General features: G+C 39.4%; 1 protein-coding gene across 6 annotated transcripts in view; it reads right to left on the bottom strand.

Annotated features, from left to right (window-relative positions):
* The window catches only part of LOC107103267 (glutamine synthetase-like), a 20,221-nt gene extending 14,048 nt beyond the window's left edge, over positions 1 to 6,173 (bottom strand). For 5 of the 6 annotated variants that reach the window (XM_015402903.1, XM_015402905.1, XM_015402907.1 and 2 more), the window contains exons 1-3: positions 6,017 to 6,173; positions 5,776 to 5,937; positions 3,504 to 3,621 (exon numbers count right to left, since the gene is read on the bottom strand). The gene's annotated coding sequence lies outside the window, so the exon portion shown is untranslated. The remainder of the gene's footprint in view (positions 1 to 3,503; positions 3,622 to 5,775; positions 5,938 to 6,016) is intronic. The other variant, XM_015402908.1, reaches the window with a different exon arrangement.
* Positions 6,174 to 6,732: the final 559 nt, after the last annotated feature.

The raw sequence follows: 6,732 nt of genomic DNA, 5'->3' as shown, positions 1-6,732 counted from the left end.
GACAGCAGGAAGCCTCCCCGATCTCCAGATGGATTTGAGATATCAAAAAAGTACTCCAGAGTGTTGTTCAGCATGGGGGTGAGTAGAAAATGAAGGCTAATCATGTTTTGGGTGTACTATTCCTTTAAGAAGTTAAGAAGTTTTATAGAGTGTAAATGTTCACTGTTTGAATTTCGTTCAGCTCTCTTAGCTTGTCTATTTGTTCTTAGTATTGAGCCACTGGCAAAACTAATTAAAACAAATCCACTCATTCGGGGTATAACAAATACCCAATATAAGATAACGCTTTTTGCTGATGATATTTTAGTCTTTTTAAAATCCAGTCACTTTCACATGTGTGCTCCTAAACTATCTGGATTAAATATATTGACGTCTTTTAGACATGATTATTAGTAAAGCAGAAGCAATTGTGTTTTCTGGTCAATGGCATTCTGAAATTAGCTCTTTTTAAAAGATCCTCACATGAATTTAGATATCTAGACACTTAGGCAACTACCAGTACCTTCTTTCTAAGGGATAACCAGTCACATTACAGGCACCCTCACCCCTCTGAATTTTTCGTATGTTAACATCTTTAAATGTTATGTATTCATGCAGTAATAGCGTATATGACTTGTATTATCGAGTTTCTCTACAAACACTCTCTGTTCCTCTAACTGATCTCCATCATTCCACATTTTTCTCTGCAGTCACTGACCTGCTGTCTCCCAGCAATAATTTTCCCAAAAGGCCCCAGTTTATAGTTGATCACCAGAAATTTTAACCATTTTGGTCACTGAAGTTGTTTATGTTTGACCATGTTAGTTGTTTATTCCTATCTTATGTCATTACTGGTCTCCTCTGTAGCAGAAACCATCACCGCCTCATGTCTGCCTCTCTCACCCAATACTGTAGTCTTCTCCGTTAGGCTACATGGTCAAACGAGCAATATTTACCACTAGTAAATAAATAACCCCTCTTGGTAATGCAGTTTTCAATTAAAATAACATTCCAAATTATTCGCTTGGTATTAAGTTGACCAACCAGTGGCCTTACCCTGTCTGTCATTATTCTTTCTTCTTTTTCTCTCCACCGTTAGAGATGAATAACATTCATTTTGTGTTATAAAGATTTGAAAAAACCCACTAGTCAAATTAAAAATATAAATAATTTCAAATGTTAACCTCATTGGATTCCAGTTACTGCATCTGCTCAGATTTATCAGCTACATCACAGCCGCCCAATAGTGTTATATCTGAGAAAAGTCATTTAAATCACGTCTTACTCTCAAATTCAATAATATCACTTTTTTTTAATTACTAGGAGATGGATCAGATTAAACAATCACTTTAAATGAATCACGTTAAAAATATTTCTTTATCCCTTTTTATCTCTTTGTTGTTTACCTGTCTTTCTGGTTCTTCCTCACTAACTACCAGTCATCAGATGACATCATCATTCACATGAAAACTTCACCAGCTTATGATGATGCCGCTCAGGTGCGGCACACCTCTGCTCCCGCATTCCAAAGAAGCACAGACTGAGCATTTAAAAGGCGTAATGACTATTAATTAAAATAAAAAACAGGAAGGTCTAGGATGATCTAATTTACAGCTGCACGTTTGGGAAACATATTTGGGCACAATAGTGGCGTGAATTACAAATATCAAGGAAACTGAGTTGGTCTCAACTGAACAGAAATCATTTCCTGGGGTGTCAAAGAGTTTTCTACTAGTGAAACCTTTCAGAAACGTAACATTCCCTTTACCAACAATTAAAACCTAGATCCTAATCCTAAAACAATGTAAATGTACTAAGTATATACTGTACATACCACCAAGCACTTTTTCCTTCTTTTTGCACCTTCTTCTTTTTGACTATTGAGCTGGTGTAACAATAAAATTTCCCCACTGTATATATATATATATAGTAGTATTTCATCAGTTCCAAGGTCTACCACACCAGGCAGGACCCCCGGTGCAGACTGTGCAAAGATGCCTCTGAAACAATACAGCACATAAGGGTGTAAAATGCAGGCAGGAAGTGCATACATGGAACGCCACAACCAGGTAGCTGTCATAGTGTACAGAAACATCTGCCATGAGTATGGGCTGGAAGTCCCAAGGTCAAAATGGAAGACACCTCCTAAGGTAGTTGAGAATGACCGAGCTAAGATCCTATGGGACTTCAAGATCCAGACTGACAAACAGGTGATGGCTAACCAACCAGACATCGTGTTGATCGACGAACAGCAGAAGAAGGCAGTAGTGATAGAAGTGGCAATCCCAAGCGACAGCAACATCAAGAAGAAAGAACACGAGAAGCTTGAGAAATACCAAGGGCTGAAGGAGGAGCTAGAAAAGATGTGGAAAGTAAGAGCAGCAGTGGTGCCAGTGGTAATTGGAGCACTGGGGGCTGTGACCCCCAAACTGGGAGAGTGGCTACAGCAGATTCCAGGTAAAACATCAGAGGTCTCTGTCCAGAAGAGCGCAGTCCTAGGAACAGCTAAGATACTGTGCAGAACCCTCAAACTCCCAGGCCTCTGGTAGAGGACCCGAGCTTGAGGATGACGCATACCACCCCACGAGGGGTGAGAAAACGTTTTTTTTTTATTATATATATTGGTCACACTGGCAAAGATAATAGGGGCAAAGATTAGATTTTTTTAAATTAAGAATTCTGTACAAGCAGCCAAGCAGGGTGGTGGCAGTATCATGCTAATTCCACGAATTTCTTAAAATTTGACTCAGCTTAACAGCTTAATTGGGGCAACCTTTGCCAAATTGTAAAAATCTGAGCACATGTTGGAATTGCAGCGGGACATTAATCCAAATAAACATTAAAAAAAGTTAATGTTATTGAATTTTAATGACTATCTTTGGATTAATAAGAATAAAAATAATAATAAAAGGTTATTAATCTCACACTGAAGAAATTTATCTCTGCATTTAACCCATCCCCTTGGAGAGCAGTGGGCTGCCACTGTGAAGCACCCAGGGAGCAGTGTGGGGTTAAGTGTTTCGCTCAGGAACCTAGAGTGGAGGCTGTAGGGATCGAACCGATTACTTGCAACCTTTTCGGAGCACAAGCGCACTGCTGTAACCACTAGGCCAACACCTCACCCAACAACACCAAAAAGTTGAATCTGTGCCACGACATGATCAGAAGAAAACAAAGTGTTCTAATCCTGGAGAGAACCCAAGCCAGAACGAGCTGATTAATGTCTCCAAAATGCAGCGAAAGTGAAACTAAAGGAGAGACAATGAAACAAATATTTGTGGAGATGTTATTAAGACTGTGTGAGCCGCGGAAAATATGTGTTGATTGTTCTCAAACCACCTAAAAGAAATCAAAAAGGAGTTTCTGAATCTACGTGACTTACCAAGGGTTGGGTAACTTGGAGTCAAATTATTGCTTAGCACAGAATGCACCTTGGTCTTTTTTTCACTCAAGAGGAAAAACTATTGAAATAAAATGAGAGAAAATCAAACTTATTTCCTTCATTAGAAATAAAGATTATCCACCTCGTGTCCTTGTTACAATTTTCTGACGATTCGTCCGGTTTTTCTCAGGTCCCTCCCTCCTCGGCTAGCACCTTCTGACAGACGGTTTGTCCTCAAAAATCCCTGACCCAACCTGGAGCTGTGGAAGAGAAAAACGGGGAACCAAACAATCTTAAAACACTCACTGACCTCATATCTTCAAATCTCCAAACATTTAGCTGTCTGTTTTCTTCTAGGATAGACTCATGGAGAGTATACACAGTATTTGAAAAGGAACAGACAAGTATTTACAGTTAATTGGGAGCTGGATGGTCTAGTAAGGAGATGATGCTAAGTGCTTAGAAGCCCGATCAAAGTTAGGGTTGACAAGAGAAAGAACAGAACTAAATACGAGGCAATCCTTAAAGAAAACTCCCTTGAGGTTGCAAAACAGGAGATCTAACTGAAGGGTTCACATAAAAATGGTATATGTTTTATAATAGCCTAATCCAAATCAGATATGAATTTAACTCATAATCTGTAGTTTGAAATAAAAACTAATGTTTATGTTTACTCTCTATCCAGTATGACCAGTAGAGGTCTGCCTAAAATAATTTTTCATTGCTTCCACGCCACAAAATAATTCTATTAACTTCTCTTGGTTTTTTATGTTAAGAAACAAAAGGAATATTTTCATAAATGAAGGCTGAATTCTACCATGTTGGCCATTGGTTTAATGAGATAGACATGATCAGAAATGCTTTAAACAGCAGGCATGTTGGACACCGATCAAGTCCGCTTTAAATGCATCAAGACACAAATCAACAAAAGAGTTATATTTGTTAACTCTTGAAGTACTATTATAGAAATAACCTGCAAATGCCAAATAACACTTCCAATGGTGATGCTGTGAAAGCATCTGGTTGCCATAGTTATTTCATATTATGGAGAATCTTAAACAACATGTATATTATGTAAAGGGGGGTGGATTTACCATTAGGCAATACTAGGCCTAGGTTGCCTAGGGCCCCACGTTCCTGGGGGCCCCATAAAACTCTGCTTACATGTATGGTCAATACAATTATTCCTTATTTGTGCACATTAATTATGTTTTTGATAAAAATCCTTTTGCTTAAAAGTCATCAGAACGCTTATAATATTAAGTGTGTCTCCCAAAGGTCCAAACAAATGGTTGCGAAGAGCAGTGTTGCAAACTAAGAGCTTTTGTCGCAACATATTCTTATTATGAGTTCGTATGAAATCGTACGAAAAGTTATGCACACTATTTCGTACGTTTTGGACGTTTTTCCTCAAAAAACCACATCAGTGCGCATGCGCAGGCAGACAGACAAAAAAAGCAGATCCGCGGATGGACGTAAAACTGGGAAAAACAGTGTAATAATCACTTCTTAATGGGTCTAACTACGTTGCTTGCTGTTTTATATCTTAGGGTTAGGTACAGGGTCAGGGTTAGGGCTAATTGTATTTTAAATTCTATGTTCTTGAATGGTGTGTAAGATGCGCATACGACGAAAAAACTTCGAAAACGTACAAAATTACGGTGCATAACTTTTCGTACGATTTCATATGAACTCATAATGAGAATAGGTTGTTTGTCGCTATATTTAGCCACTTTTCAGACCCCTCTAGTGCTACTTTTATTTAAAAAAAGCATCTAACTCCAAATCTAGCAATTTTTTTCTGCTACTGGAGACTTTGGCGACAACATATAAAAGCAGCGAACTCTGCTCTCCAGAGCGAGTAGATTGGTAACCCCGCCTCCTGCTCTCCTCTATCTTGTCTGCTGTCATGATTCACGCAGCTATTATTTCATACAAATAAAAAATGGAGAACAGATAAGCAGATCATGGCTTGTCTACAGTGAAAAGAAGGACTGGGTTATTTACTTTGGCCTTTTTGGAAACACAGGAAGGAGCAATCAGCTAAATGAGCTTAGAGAAAGAAAAACATCTTTTATTCCTTTTAAGACAGCATGAAAAGTCAGCTGAGTACAAAACACAGAGAGGAAAACAAGAAGAAAAGGGACAAGAAGAGAGGGACAAAACCTAGAACAAATAATGGATGTCTATTCTATTAAAATTTCTGTATCTGTATATTGGGTCTGTTTTATGCGTTGTCTTCTCAATTCAGAGGGCCCCAAATTCGCTAAATCCGCCCCTGATTATATATTTTGTGTTTTACCTTTGCATTCAATTAATCAAAAAGATGTTTTGCTTATGATCAATCAATCAAATGTATATTTTGTTTTTTAAATGTAGTCTTATCCAAAGCAGGGCATGTATGAAAGACGCACCTCGAGCACAGCAAAGGTCCAGATGCGGGTTTTTTGGGTCTGGCGCTCTGTCTGCGGTATTGCATCAATCCGCAGATCAGGTCGTGCGCAATCATCACGTAGAGCAGGAAGATGAGCACAGCGGGATCCATTCAACACCATGAACCGGCGCCTGCATATGTGCTGAAAACGATCAGATTCCAGGGAGTTCGTGAAGGATCGGATGAGGATGACGGTGACAAACAGGAGGAGGTGAACTTACCTCGGATGCGCTCCAACTTCAGGCGCTCAGCTCGGAAACGTCTGGCCGCACATTTTTCAGCCATGACAACACGCCATCTTCTAAAGTCCCTCCCTCGGAGGAGTGGAGTGATGATATTTGTCTTTTTTTCCACTCTGCCCCTCCTGCATCCCTCAGAAACAACAGATGAGGGTCGCGCTGCAGCTGCGGCAACGCAGGGGGGGACACCGGAGGATGTTGCCGTAGAGACGCGACCGTTGCTAAGGGCATCATTTCGTCATCCTTTCATCATAAGGTTGATCAATCAGCAGACTTAAACCTCATAGCAGGTTTAGAAATGAGAAGAGGCTTCAAAACTCTTAATCCACAATGTCTTGAGTGTTGTTGTTTTTTTTTTTTTGGGGGGGGGGGTCCCCCCAGAAATGTACACAAAAACTCGAAAACAAGTTTAGTATATGGGCAACCCTGCAATGCTTGCCTCATCTCTAGTATGTCGACCTCACAACAAACACAACCAAGATCCTTCATTTGCATCAAAAATGAAACATAGGAGAGGATGAAGTTTGTGCTTAACATCCGTCCAGCAGTTTCTGCCTTTATCTTAAATGAAATACAATAAATAAGCCTAAGGACTAATGGTTCACAACTGCAAGGTTCCCCTATGTACCAAAATGGTGGAAACTATTTTTTATCAGGGTTTCATTTTTAAAACAGTAATGTGTCATTTACTTAAGAAT

This window comes from Cyprinodon variegatus, unplaced genomic scaffold, assembly GCF_000732505.1.
Source record: "Cyprinodon variegatus isolate N-32 unplaced genomic scaffold, C_variegatus-1.0 Scaffold1408, whole genome shotgun sequence".
Classification (NCBI taxonomy): domain Eukaryota; kingdom Metazoa; phylum Chordata; class Actinopteri; order Cyprinodontiformes; family Cyprinodontidae; genus Cyprinodon; species Cyprinodon variegatus.
Note: the sequence above shows the minus strand (reverse complement) of the source record. Positions and strands in the feature narration are given on the sequence as shown.